Here is a 14,806-nt window from a genome sequence, read left to right as displayed (position 1 = left end):
CCTGGCAGCCCTGGCTTTTGGTTCCTTTCCTTTCCTTTGGACCTGAGATCTGTGGACCCTGGTCTATTGGGATCTGAGGCTTGCTTGGCTCAACTTTGCAAGAACTCCTGTCTTGTGCCTCATTAACACTGCCAACCTGTATCCAGACCATGAATCCTCTTATTCTACTGTCCCCTAGATATTTAAGAATTCAAACAATCCTTAGATATCTAGGTATCCCAGGGCCCAGGAGGGATCCGGGAAGTGGGCAGGAGAAGAAGAGGGTGGAAAAAGGGATGGTTCCTAAAGGCTGTAAAGGCATAACATCTAGCAGGAAAAGAAGCTGAAAGACATCAAACAACAGCTTGCTTGCTCTGGTTTGGCTGTGGCCAGGCTGAGCCAGAGGAGCTAATAACAAGCCAGAATCACTCGCCTGCCTACAGCTCTGAAGGATTACTATTATCAAAATTAGTTTAGGGTTTCCCAATTTCTCTTCCCATTTCCTAATATTCCTTCTTTGCTAATAGATAAAGCTATTCAAGTACCTTCCTGGAGTGGTTGTTTCATCACTTCTCTGGGAAGGGAGCAACGCAGTCAGATAAACATGTCCAAGGCTAATAGAGCCCAATATCCATCATTAATCAACCCCACGTGGGACCTGAAAGGATACCATCTACTGACCTGAAGGATCCTGCCTGGGCACTGTTATAAAGGAGGGAGGTGGTACAACATCTAGCTAGGTGGCAAGACTCAGGTGATCTTGCTCTAGTCACATATCTGAACTATCACCGCTGTCACTCAATTAAGAGTGGTAGTATTCAGTTTACCTCTCTATCTCTGCCCATTTATTTATAACAGCATGTACCACGAGTCTATGGTATTATGGAAAAAGGTTACACAGTTTTTTCCACACAGGATTGGGTCTTCTTCTATCCAATAGAACTGAAAAGGAAGAGTTGGTTCTACTCCTCTAGATATGAGATGATCCTCACCATGCTGCAGAATTTTTCTCTTGGCATCTCTTTCTACACTCTGTTATGCTTTATGCATGTACCACAAATCTATGGTTTTATGGGAAAAGGTTACACAGCTTTTTCTATGCAGGACTGGATTCTCTTCTATCCAATAGAACTGAAAAGGAAGGGTTGGTTCTACTCCTCTAGATATGAGATGACATCTCCTCTACCTACTCTAACTATGTAAACATTGATATTTATTCAGTACTTTAAAACTTAGAAAAACCTTTATGTCATGCCATCTCACTGAATCCTTTGCAGCAACCTGGTAGGGCATATATTCATTAACATACCTATTTTAGAGATGAGGAAACAGAGGATCAGTCAATAAAATGACTTGTCTTTGATCACAAAGGTCTGGTTTCAAGCTGGGATTCAAACAAGCATTGATTGAAAGCCTCTTATGTATGTGCCCAGCTACGGAGGGATACAAGAGGAAAGTGAAGTTGTGATTCTGACCTCCAGCAGTCTGTGGTTTACTTAAGAAAGGGATTCTAAATCTTTTTTGGCAGTCTGGTGAAACCTATGGACCCCTTCTCAGAAGTGTTAAATAAATAGAATAAAATACAAAGGAAACCAATTATATTGAAATACAGTTATCTATCTATCACAAGTTCACAGGTTAAGAACCCCCGATTTAGGATGTGACCTAGACATGTAGCCATCATCCCCTTCCATACATAGAAATACCCCACGAACAAGAGATGACCAAGTGGGATAAATCACGCACTAAGTAAGTGGTGTGGTGTTGACAGGAAGCTAAATGGGTGTTCAGAGTGGAGAGAGATGAGTGTGGGCTGGCTGTCAGGAAAAAGGCCTCCTAGAGCAGGTGAGAGCCGAGCTGGGCCTTAAAGGATGAGTAGGCTTGAATAGGAAAAGAATTGGAGGCGGAGGCAGGAGGGAGGAAGGGTAGCGACATGGGAAAAATCTCAAGTGTTATTGTTCTGTGCAAGCATGTACAGATCCAGGCCAGAATGTTATCTGATGTTATCTGGAGCAGTTCTGCTCTGCTCCTGACGAGAGAACACATCAAATAAATTTGAGCAAGCAGGCTGGAAAGAACAGTGAGCCCATCGCTAGAATGTCCCTCCTCCTGCTCATGGAAACTCTGACTTGTCAGGTCCTATTTTAAAACTTTAATTATGCAGCTTTCCCAAAAGAAGTCATTTTTCTTCCAAAGGCTGTGTGAGAAAACAAGAAGGAGAAAACACACAGCCACCCAGGCTCTTGTCTAGAAACAAAACCCAGCCTCATTAAACGTGTGGCCTCTACCCCCTGGTCTTCAAAGATTTGCTCGACAGAGTTGGCATTTTGACTTTAGAGGGAGATTGACTGCCCTCAGTCACTGGTACTGTCTCCCTCCATCCAACCACATCATTGTCAGCAGAGATTCGGGAATTCTTAGTTCGGAGAATCTTCTCCGCTGTTTGGCCCTTCGGGAGATGGAAGGTTGTAGAGAGAGTCTCTTCCTGCTTTTATCTGAGGGTGATCCTGCATTTAATGCTTTAACCTTATCTGCCTTTGATCTCCATCTCTCTTTGAAACTCAGGGTTTTTAGAAACATTATTGACTTCTCCAAGTTTTCTCATCTTTCCCCAAACCACACTGAATGCCAAGTAAGACCCAGTTCTGGTTGATTTAGAAGAAATCAACAAATCAAAACGAATCCAAATTCTATTGGGATGGGTCTGGTTGCCCCTACACAAGTATAAGTGAAACCCTCCAAACAATATGGGAGAGATTAGGTTTAGATCAACATCTCACACCCTACACCAAGATAAATTCAGAATGGGTGAATGACTTGAATATAAAGAGGGAAACTATAAATAAGTTAAGTGAACACAAAATAGTATACCTGTCAGATCTCTGGGAAAGGAAAGATTTTAAAACCAAGCAAGAGTTAGAGAAAATTACAAAATGTAAATTAAATGGTTTTGATTATATTAAGCTAAAAAGTTTTTGTACAAACAAAAACAATGTAGTCAAAATCAGAAGGGAAACAACAAATTGGGAAAAAATCTTTATAACAAAAAACTCTGACAGGGGTCTAATCACTCAAATATACAAGGAGTTAAATCGATTGTATAAAAAATCAAGCCATTCCCCAATTGAAAAATGGGCAAGAGACATGAATAGGCAATTTACAGGTAAAGAAATCAAAAGTATCAATAAGCACATGAGAAAGTGTTCTAAATCTCTAATAATTAGAGAAATGCAAATCAAAACAACTCTGAGGTATCACCTCACACCTAGCAGAGTGGCTAAAATGAAAGAAGGGGAGAGTAATGAATGTTGGAGGGGATGTGGCAAAATTGGGACATTAATGCATTGCTGGTGGAGTTGTGAAATGATACAACCATTCTGGCTGGCAATTTGGAACTATGATCAAAGGGCTATAAAAGAATGCCTGCCCTTTGATCCAGCCATACCATTGTTGGGTTTGTACCCCAAAGAGATCACAGATAAACAGACTTGTACGAAAATATGTATAGCTGCGCTTTTTGTGGTGGCAAAAAACTGGAAAAGGAGGGTATGTCCTTCAATTGGGGAATAGCTGAACAAACTGTGGTATATGCGGGTGATGGAATACTGTTGTGCTCAAAGGAATAATAAACTGGAGGAGTTCCATGTGAACTGGAAAGACCTCCAGGAACTGATGCAGAGTGAGAGGAGCAGAGCCAGAAGAACATTGTACACAGAGACTGATACACTGTGGTAAAATCGAATGTAATGGACTTCTGTACTAACAACAATGCAATGACACAAGACAGCTATGAGGGATTTATGGTAAAGATGCTACCCACATTCAGAGGAAGATCTACAGGAGAGGAAACATAGAAGATAAACAACTGCTTGAATGCATGGGCTGAAGCGGACATGATTGGGGATGTAGACTCGAAACTACCACATCAATGCAACTACCAACAATTTGGAAATAGGCCCTGAACAAGGACACATGTTACAATCAGTGGAAATGTGAGTCGGCCATGGGTGGGGGGAGAGTGGGGGGGGGGGTGAAGGGGAAAGTAGGGGCATGAAGCATGTAACCATGTTAAAAATGAATATTAATAAATGTTAAAAAAAAAGAAATAACAAAAAAAAATAAGTGAAACCCTCCAGATACCTTTATGGTATAGCTTTTCAGATCCAGGTAGGATATTAGAAATCCTCTAGTCCAAAAGTCCTTAACCCTTTTTGTGTGATTGGCTCCTTTAGCACTCTGGTGAAGGCTGTAGAGCCCTTCTCAGAATAATGATTTTAGGTTGGCATGATGGTACATACCTGTAATCCCTGTTTCTGGGAAGGCTGAGGCTGGTAAATTATTTGAGTCTGGGACTTCCGAGCTACAGTAAAACTGATGCAAAGCTGGCACCAATATGCTGAGTCCTTTAGAAGCAGGGACTAGGATGCCTATGGAGGAGCAAACCAGTGCAGGCAGGAAACAGTTCTATGCTGAGCAGGACTGCATATGACCACTGCCCTTCTTGCCAGCAAGATAAGGACACCAGGTATCCTTCCCTAAACCTAAATAAACAAATAAATGAATGAATGAATGAATAAACAAACAAATAAATAAATAAATGCATACATTCTTATTCACTTTATTTGTATAATTCCAGGTTGTTTTCCAAAATGGTTATATTGTTTTACAGTACCACCAATAATATGTTAGTGTGCCTGTTCCTCCTCAGCTTCTCCAATATTGACTTGCCATTTTTTTGTCTAGATCAGTGGTTCCCAAACTTTTTTGGCCTACCGCCCCCTTTCCAGAAAAAAATATTACTTAGCGCCCCCTGGAAATTATGAAACTATTTCTTGAACTCAGAATAGAATGTAATACAAAAAAAGTGTGGCCATCACCACCGCACTGGATCTCTGCAGCACCCACCAGGGGGCAGTAGCGCCCACTTTGGGAATCACTGATCTAGACGCATAAAATAACAGGATTACCAAGGAAACCAATTACATTGAAATACATTTATACCTCTTTTTTAATTTCACAGAATCTCACTTAAGAACCTCTGACCTAATCCAACCCCGCAATTTTACACAAGAGGAAACTGAGGACAGTTTCTTAACTAAATTTTGTGCTTCCTCCAATGCTTAGTAGCCATACTTTATGAATGGTAGGAATTTAATACAAAGGTGTTGAATAGAAAGAAGGATGAAAGGATTAATGGAGGAGGTCTGGAGAGGTAAAATAACTTGAATAAGAATATATTGAATTGATTGTAGATCTAGAAGTAGACAATATTAGTCCTGTTTGGTTGTTTGACTCCTTTGCCTTTTTAAATAATCAAGTGCCAAGCTGTTATTGAGCACTTTGAGTGTTTTAAGTTTAGGAGATAGAATTATGTAAAACTGAGTAAATCCCCACTGGGAACTTCAGCCCTGGGGACCTTTACTACTTTCCCCATATTCAGTGTGGCTATTCTAGAACCCAAAGTCCCATTAGTGTAACACTATTACTGACCAAGAAAAGATTAGAAATACCAAATAAAGTATTTAATCAGAACAACAACCATATATACAATATGAATTTATGTATCTTTATAAATGTGGATATTCATATAAAATGGGCAGACCAAGTAGTAAAATCCTTCTCTGCCCAGTTGTTTATGGATAAAAATAAGCATGATCTCTTCTGTTTCTTGATATGGTAGATAAAATAATGGTGAGTACAATGAACTTGGAATCAGAACACCTGGATTCAAATTTTGGCCCTCCATTGCCTATAAGCTGTGTGACTATACGCAGGTTTCTTGATTTACCAGAACTTCAGTATCCTAATGGGCAAAAGGAAGATAAAAATACATGCATGGGGGCAGCTGGGTGACTCAGTGCATTGAGAACCAGGCCCAGAGATGGGAGGTCCTGGGTTCAAATATGGCCTTAGACACTTCCTAGCTGTGTGGCCCTGGGCAAGTCACTTGACCCCCATTGCCTAGCCCTTACCACTCTTCTGCCTTGGAACCAATACACAGTATTGATTCTAATATGGAAAGTAAGGTTTTTTTTTTTAATTAAAATTTTAAAAAATACATGCATGACCAATTTCACAAGGCTGTTGGGAGGAAGGTGTTTGTAAATATTCAGATGTAAGTCTCTCTTCATTTCAAGCATCCATGATTCCATTATTATGTATACTTGTTCCTGACATATTTATCACCCTGCTTCACTCTTAGCAGACTGTTTTCCTGGGTAGCTCTGACAAGAAAGACTCACCAGCTTTTGGTCAAACCTCTGGTGAAGAGCCTCAGAGACTTAGCCAGTCTTAACCTCTGTTGCTAAGCTGATACTCAAAGTCTGTACAGCTTGGTAGGACTGGCGAGGTTTTTGTTCTTGTGATTTCTTTCTTCTTTTCTCTCCTTTCCCCTTCTTTTCTTTTCTCTTCTTTTTTTAACTCTTGCTTTCTCTCTTAGAACCAATACTAAGTATACTAGTTCCAAGGCAGAAGAGAGGTAAGAGTTGCGCAATAGGGATTAAGTGATTTGCCCATGATCACACAGCTAGGAAGTATCTGAGGCTGGATTTGAATCCAGGACCTCCTGTCTCCTGGCCTGGCTCTCTATCCCCTGAGCTACCAAGCTCTTCTATGTTCTTTTGATTTCTCTGACTTAACCACTCATCCCTGACCATCACTCCCCTAAATTGCTTGTTTTCCATCACTGGAACATAAGCCCCCTAAAGGCAGAAACTCGTTTGCTTTGTATATGTATTCCCTCTCTTTTAGCACCATGCTCAATACCTGGTAAACATTTAATAAAAGTTTTAGTTTGTTTTTTTTTACTAATTCATTCATGAATGAGGCATGGAGCAGAGCTATTGCCTTCCCAGGAGTATATTCCTGTTTTCCCAAATTCTAGTTTACTTTTGACAAATTTTTCTCCTCTCAGATTTATCTATTTGAAGATCATATTGATAGTAAGGAAACCAATTTAATTAGAGAAAAGATGAAAATATTAAGCAATAGACAGCACAGCATTTATATAATGCTTTAAGGTTTGCAAAGCACTTTACAAATATTATCTCTTTTTATCCTCACATCTGCCCTGGGAGGTAGATGCTATTATTACCCCCATTTTACAGATGAGGAAACTGAGGTACACAGAGGTAGTATAGACTACATTGGCTAAAACTCCAACCTAAAGTCAACCCAAAGTTGCCACAAGTAGGGGAAAAGAAAGTGAAAGATAGTTTGGCAGAAGACTTCTCTCAACACTTTCACACCAACCACAAATTATAATAGGACAGATAAGAGAGCGAAGAGGCTGGATAATAGTTGACTACAGTTATTTCCACAAGAGGCAACAAGGTTTTGGGCCAGGATGGTAAGTGAGAATGGAGAGTATAATTTTTTTTTATTTCTCTCTTTTCCCCTCCAGTCAAAATCATAGTGGATAAATATGGCCAAGTGCAGCAATTAATTAATGAGGAAAAAGGAAGACCAAAGGATGCCACCAAGGTTTTGAGTCTGAGTATCTGAGAGAATAATGATTACATCAATAGGGGAATCAGGCAGGGGAAACAGATTTTGAGGAAAAGAAGCCACGGTCCCTTTGAGATAAGTTGAGCAGAAATATGGAATTCTTAAAAATTTGTCTATCATCCCTGGACAGAGTTAATGTGAGGTGTCCTAGGGAACTCTCAGATGAAGAAATTCACTCTACCAATGCAAGATGGCATCTTCTTTTCAGTTTATAGTCTTAACGAGTTCCATGGGGACAGTGAGGTAGCACAATGAATAGAGCACCAGGTCTGGAGTTGGTGGACCTGGGTTCAAATTTGATTTCAGACACTTCTTAGATACGTGACCCTGGACAAGTCACTTAACTGATTCCCTAGCTCTTGCCACTCTTCTGCTTAGAACTGATACTAAGACAGAAAGTAGAGGTTTTTAAAAAAAGTTAACCTATATTACTGAGAATTAAGTGGTTTGCCTAGGGTCACCCAGACAATATGTATCAGCGATGGGATATGAACCTAGGTCTTCCTTGATTTGGGGCTAGTTCTCTATTTATTATGTTACATTGCCTTTCAGAAAGGTAACTTGCTGCTTCCTTGCATTAGCAATGTGTAGTTAAAACGATTAGCTAATAATGTCAATTTTTTAATAGAAGAAATATATAAGAAAGGACAAGCATGTGGGGCAGCTGGGTAGCTCAGTGGATTGAGAGCCAGGCCTAGAGATGGGAGGTCCTAGGTTCAAATCTGGCCTCAAACACTTCCCAGCTGTGTGACCCTGGGCAAGTCACTTGACCCCCATTGCCTACCCTTACCACTTTTCTGCCTTGGAGCCAATATATAGTATTGACTCCAAGACGGAAGGTAAGGGTTTAAAAAAAAGAAAGGAGAAGCATGGACAGATGACAGTTAATATGAAAGGATCTAAAGGTCTAAAAGGACTAAAAACCTCAATATGAGTTAGCAGTGTAATGTGGCAGCCCAAAAAGTTAATGTGATCTCTTGAACTGCATTAAAAAAGGGTAGCTTCCAAGAGTGGGAAGGCAAGAGTGTCACTGCACCTTTCCCTTGTCAAACTTTATTCAAGATATAATATTCAGTTCTACATATGTCACTTTAAGAACAATGTGAAGCTGGAGAATGTCCAGAGGAAAACAACCAGAATGTGGAAAGGCCTTGAGCTCAGGACACCTAGTATTGGTTGAAGGAAATGAGTTTGTTTATCCTGGAAAAGCAAGACTCAAGGAGAACATGGTAGCTGTAATTAAATATATGTTGTTTAGCCTCAGAGGGCAGATGTAGGAAGAATGAGAAGTGAAAATGGGTTTGATATTGGGGAAATTTTAACAACTAGAGCTGTCCAAAGTAGATTGGCTCAAGAGATGCTTGGTTCCTCTTCTAAGAAAAGATGGACAAGCATTCATCAGGTATGATATAGTAGGACTTCCTTCAAGTTTGGTTGAACTGGATAACTCCTGAGGTGCCTTCCAATTCTGATTCTGTGGTTCAGAACAGGAGAAATTGCCCAGGAAAGCAAAGTGGGGGTTGGAGGTTACAGGGCCTTAAGAAGATTGAAGGCAGAAAGTAAAGGTCAAGGAAGGATTAGAGGAGGGAGGTAAGAAAAGGTACTTCCAGTCCTGGAGAGGGTGGCCAGGGACATAATGTCTCCTGGAGGGAGCCAGATTTCCTTGACAGCAAGAAAGTGGAAAGAATATGAGAGGAAGGGTAAAAACTCAGAGCATTTTTCATGGAATATGAATTCAAATACCTCATATTAGAATGGTTTACTCTACCACTAGAGTGAAGCTCTGAAAAGACCAGCAAAGAAAGACATTTTGGATTTCTTTCTCTATCTTCCTATTATTTTGGGGTAAGCTTTAGTTAGAAACCTAAGGAAAAGCCAGAAGCAAAAGTCTTGTAGCATCCACATGGAAAAAAGAATCAGCGGGATAAGAAATGAGCGTGCCATCTAACTTGTTCTCAGAATGGTTATAGAGACTATATTGAATCTGGAGCAAGCCTGGTGCTTGTTTAGGATGGAGGGGGATTGCTGATTCTTAAATACTGGGCAAGGTCTACTCTGAAGTTAGAGTCATATTGAAGAAGTCAGTCAATCCAGGGAAGAACTGGAGTTGAGGTACAAAGGTAGCAGGAGGCAATAATCCAGAAGTCATAAACCAGAGTATCAGGCTAGAATCCAACAACCTCAAGGAATCAGAAATCAGGAGAGACTGGTTCTCTGAGGAGATGACTAGTCCAGGGAACATATTGTTTGTTTAGCAAGCTTGCAGGGTGATCCTGCAAGAGCTGCTCATTCAGAAGCCCAGGGCTTCAAATCAGGTATGATCTGTATTTGCACATCCTCTGTGGCACTGCCTTAGAGCTTGTTCATCAATTTTCTCCACCCCTACCCTGCTTTTTTGTTAGTTCAAAGATATTGCATTTTCTCAATTACATGTAATAATAATTTTCTACATAAGCTTTCTGAAATTATAAGATCTAAACCATTTCCTTCCCTCCCTTCCCTCCTCCCACTCAGAGAAGGTAAGCAATTTGATCTGGCGCATACATGTATTAATCATTCAAAACACACTTTCATATTGGTCATTGTTGTAAGAGCACACTCATACAAAACCTAAACTCCAAAATAAAATTAAATATACTGATGTGAAGGATAGTATGCTTTGATCCATATCCATCCAACTCCAACAGTTCTTTCTATAGTAGTGGATGGCATTCCCCATCATAAGTCCTTCAGGATTATCCCAGATCAGTGCATTTATGAGAGTAGCCAAGTTTTCACAGTTGACCATCAAAAGTATTGCTGTTACTGTGTACAATGTTCTCCCAGTTCTGCTGATTTTGCGCTGCAATAGTTGATGCAGATCTTTCCAGCTTTTTCTGAAATCATCTTGCTTATCATTTCTTACAGAATAATAGTATTCCCTCACCAACATGTACTACAATTTATTCAGCCATTCCTCAATTAATGAATATCCCTCAATTTCCAATTCTTTACCATCACTGAGTTTCTCTTGGCAAATAGATTCCCATGTATTTTATATTGTCTAGAGTAATTTTAAAGGGAATGTCTTTTTATCTCTTGCTGATGAACTTTGCTCATAATATGTAGCAATGATGATGATTTCTGTGGGTTTATTTTGTACCCTACAACTTTATTAAAGTTATTACTTCATCCAACATTTTAGTTGATTTTCTAAGATTCTCTGAGTATACTTATCTGCAAAGAGTGATAGTTTAGTTTCCTCTTTGCCTACTTTAATCCCTTCAATTCCTTTTATTTTTCTTATTGCTAAAGCTAGCATTTCTAATACAATATTAAATAAAAGTGGTGATAATGAGCATCTTTCCTTCACTCCTGATCTTATTAGGAAGACTTCTAACTTATCCCCATGCAGATGATACTTGCTGATGGTTTTAGATAGACACTACTTATAATTTTAGGAAATAGTCCATTTATTCATATGCTTTCTGGTGCTTTTAATAGGAATGGTATTGAATTTTGTCAAAGGTTTTTTCCTGCATCTATTAAGATAATAACATGATTTACATTAGCTTGGTTATTGATATGGTCAATTATGCTGATAATTTTCCTAATATTAAACTAGCACTGCTTTCCTGGTATATATCCCACCTGGCTATACTGAATGATCCTTTTGATATATGACTGTAGTCACCTTACTAATATTGTATTTAAAATTTTTGCATCTATATTCATTAATGAAATTGGCCTATAATTTTTGATTTTGCTCTCCCTGGCTTAGGTAATAGTGCCATGTTTGTGTCATAAAAGAATTTGGTAGAATTCTTTCTCTGCCTACTTTTGTTCTTTAAATGTTTTATAAAAATCATTTGTGAATCCATCTGGCCCTGGGGATTTTTTTCTTAGGGGGTTCATTGATGATTTGTTCAATTTTTTTGTGAGATGAGATTATCTTAATATTCTATTTCCTTGTTTATCAATCTGGGGAATTTATATTTTTGTAAATATTCATCCATTTCTCTTAGATTGTCAGATTTATTGACACATAATTTGACAAAAGAGCTCCTAAAGATTGCTTTAGTTTCCTTTTCATTGGTGATGAGTTCTCCCTATTCATTTTTGTTATTCATTATTTGATTTTCTTCCTTCTTTTTTGAAATCAAATTAACCAATACTTTGTCTATTTTATTTTGTTTTGTAAAACCAGGTCCTAGTCCTATTTATTAGTTTGATTTCTTACTTTCAATTTTATTAATTTCCTTACTTTTTATTAATTTCCCCTTCAATTTTTATTAATTTAATTAATCAGTTGATTAATTAATTTGTTTAAATTATTGATTTATATGGATTGTTGATTTATTTAATTAATTCATTTGATTTAATTTATTCAATTTAATTTTTAACTAACTTAAATCTGTTTGCTTATTCTAATTAATAGTTAATTTAATTATTTTATTAATAGTTTATTCATTTTCCATTAATTTGATTTATTTAATTAATAATTTGATTGATTAATTAACAATTAATTAATTTTATTTATTTCCCCTTTAGTTTTTAGGATTTCAAATTTAGTCTTTATTAGAGGATTTTTAATTTGTTCTTTTCCTAGTTTTTTTAGTTACATACCCAATTCATTAATTTGCTTTTTATCTATTTCATTGATGTAAGCATTTAGAGATATAAATTTCCCCCCATTACTTTGACTGTATCCCATAAATTTTGATATGTTGTTTCCTTATTGTCATTCTCATTAATGAAATTATTGATTATTTCTATAATTTGTTCCTTAAGCCATGCCTTTTTTAGCATTACATTATTTAGTTTCCAATCAATTTGTTATTTGTCTTTCCATGGACCCTTACTGATTATTATTTTTATTGCATTATAATCTAGAAAGATATATTTCTTATTTCTGCTTTTCTGCATTTAGTTGTGAAGTTTTTATGCCTGAATACATGGTCAGTTTGTGTGTAGGTGCCACACATTGTTGAAAAGTAGATATAATCCTTTCAATTCCCATTCAATTTTCTCCAGAGATCTATTTGTTATAACTTTTCTAAATTTTTATTCACTTCTTTTGATTCTTATTTATTTTTTAGTTTATCTAAATATGAACAGGGAAACATGAGGTCCCCTACTAGTATAGTTTTACAATTTCCTCCTGAAGCTTAATTGATTTCTCCTTTAAAAATTTGGAGGGGGTTCCGGGTTAAGATGGCGGCAGAGTAAGAAGCAGCTCTTAACCTCTCCTGACCGAAACACACAAAACTCCTCAAGGGGACATAAAAACAAGTCCAGACGAATGGAGGAACCCCACAACAGGGCACAGCGTGGAAGGTACGTGGAATCGAGGCATTTCCATGCTATAAAGGGGTGAAAGAGCTCTCAATAAATCGCGGGCTGAGAAACCACCCCACCCCCAACCCCTCCACACACAAGACCTATAGCGCCAAAGTGAGCTAAAAAGAAATAGAGCAAGTTTGGGGCACCCATCGAGTCATTGGCAGCTCCGGGGCCTGTTCCTGAGAGCAGCAAGATTTAGGACCCCAAAAAGCTAACGAACGCACACAAAATTTGAGCGCCGGAGCAGGGCGTTGAGAGCGGACGCAGGGCAGAGAGCGCGGGCTCAGAAAACAGGCACGGGCGAGGCGTGGGTGGAGGCAGACAGAGCCACGAGCTAAAACTCTGAAACCCTGAGTGGGGAACCAGTGCTGACGGGTATACGACTGTGGAAGCAGCGCCCTGAGACTTGTAAAGAAACCTCCGGCAGACGATCAAGCAAGGGGGTCCACCAGGGGGCTTGACCGCGGACAGACCCTGAGCACGAGGATAAAGCTGAGAAGCTGCTGGGCTAACGATGGCTACCCAGTCTCAGGAAGTTCAGAAGAGAAAGATTAACAACAAGAAAAAGAAGTCTTTAACACTCGACAACTTTTACACAGAGAAAATCCAGACAACCGAGCAAACAGAAGAGGAGAACAAATAAGCATCCGGACCCTCCTCAAATAAGGAAAACTCCTCACAAGCTATGGAAGAGTTCAAAACTGAGATTTTGAGGAAAATGGAAGAGATCTGGCAAGAAAATAACGGTTTAAAAGGTAGAATCTTGCAATTGGAAAGTGAGGCTCAGAAACCAAATGAACTGATAAGCAAATTGAACACCAGAAATGACCAGATTGAAAAGGAATACCAGAAGATTATGGCCGAAAACCAGAAGATTATGGCCCAAAACCAGAAGATTATGGCTGAAAACCGAAAGATTATAGCCGAAAATCAATCCCTAAAGGCTAGAATTGAGCAAGTAGAAGCTAATGATCTCTCAAGACAACAAGAACAAATAAAACAAAGTCAAAAGACTGAAAAAATAGAAGGAAACATGAAATATCTCAATGAGAGAGTGACAGACCAAGAAAACCGGTCTAGAAGAGACAATTTGAGAATAATTGGTCTTCCAGAAAAACCAGAAATTAATAGAAACCTGGACTCCATACTAACAGAAATAATTCAGCAAAATTGCCCTGAAGTCCTACAACAAGAGGGCAATATAGACATTGAAAGGATTCATAGAACACCTGTGACATTCAATCAAGAAAAGAAAACACCCAGAAATATAATTGCCAAATTCAAGAGTTTCCAAGCAAAAGAAAAAATCTTACAAGAAGCCAGAAAGAAACAATTCAAATATCAAGGAGCACCAATCAGGATCACACAGGATCTGGCAGCCTCCACGCTAAAAGATCGCAAGGCTTGGAATACGATATTCAGAAAGGCAAGAGAGCTGGATCTGCAACCACGGATCAACTACCCATCAAAATTGACTATATATTTCCAGGGAAAAGTATGGGCATTCAACAAAATTGAAGAATTCCAGGTATTTACACAGAAAAGTCCAGGGCTAAATGGAAAGTTTGATATCCAACCACAAAAATCGAGAGAAACATGAAAAGGTAAATAAGATACAGAGGGGAAAGAAAGAAAACTTATAATTATTAAATTTGCCTTTTTAAGGGCCTCAGTGAGATCTAATTATCAGTATTCCTATGTAGAGAAATGTTATGTATAATTCTCTGTAGTGAACTCTATTCACTATTATAATATTCACTATTATAGTAATCAGAAGAATAATTCACAGGGTGAGGGTGGAACGCTAAATAATCTAAGATGACATGGGGAGGGGAAAAAGGGGGTGAATAGCAGGGGACACCAAGAGAAACTTGAGTGAATAAGAAAATAGGATATTCTATTACACACAAAGAGGGCATGGGAGGGAGAGGGGACAAATACTATTATAAGAAGGAGAGGAAGAGAGCATTAAGAGGTAATAATCAAACCTTACTCTTAG

Source organism: Gracilinanus agilis, chromosome 2 (genome assembly GCF_016433145.1).
Source record: "Gracilinanus agilis isolate LMUSP501 chromosome 2, AgileGrace, whole genome shotgun sequence".
NCBI classification, from domain to species: domain Eukaryota; kingdom Metazoa; phylum Chordata; class Mammalia; order Didelphimorphia; family Didelphidae; genus Gracilinanus; species Gracilinanus agilis.
Note: the sequence above shows the minus strand (reverse complement) of the source record.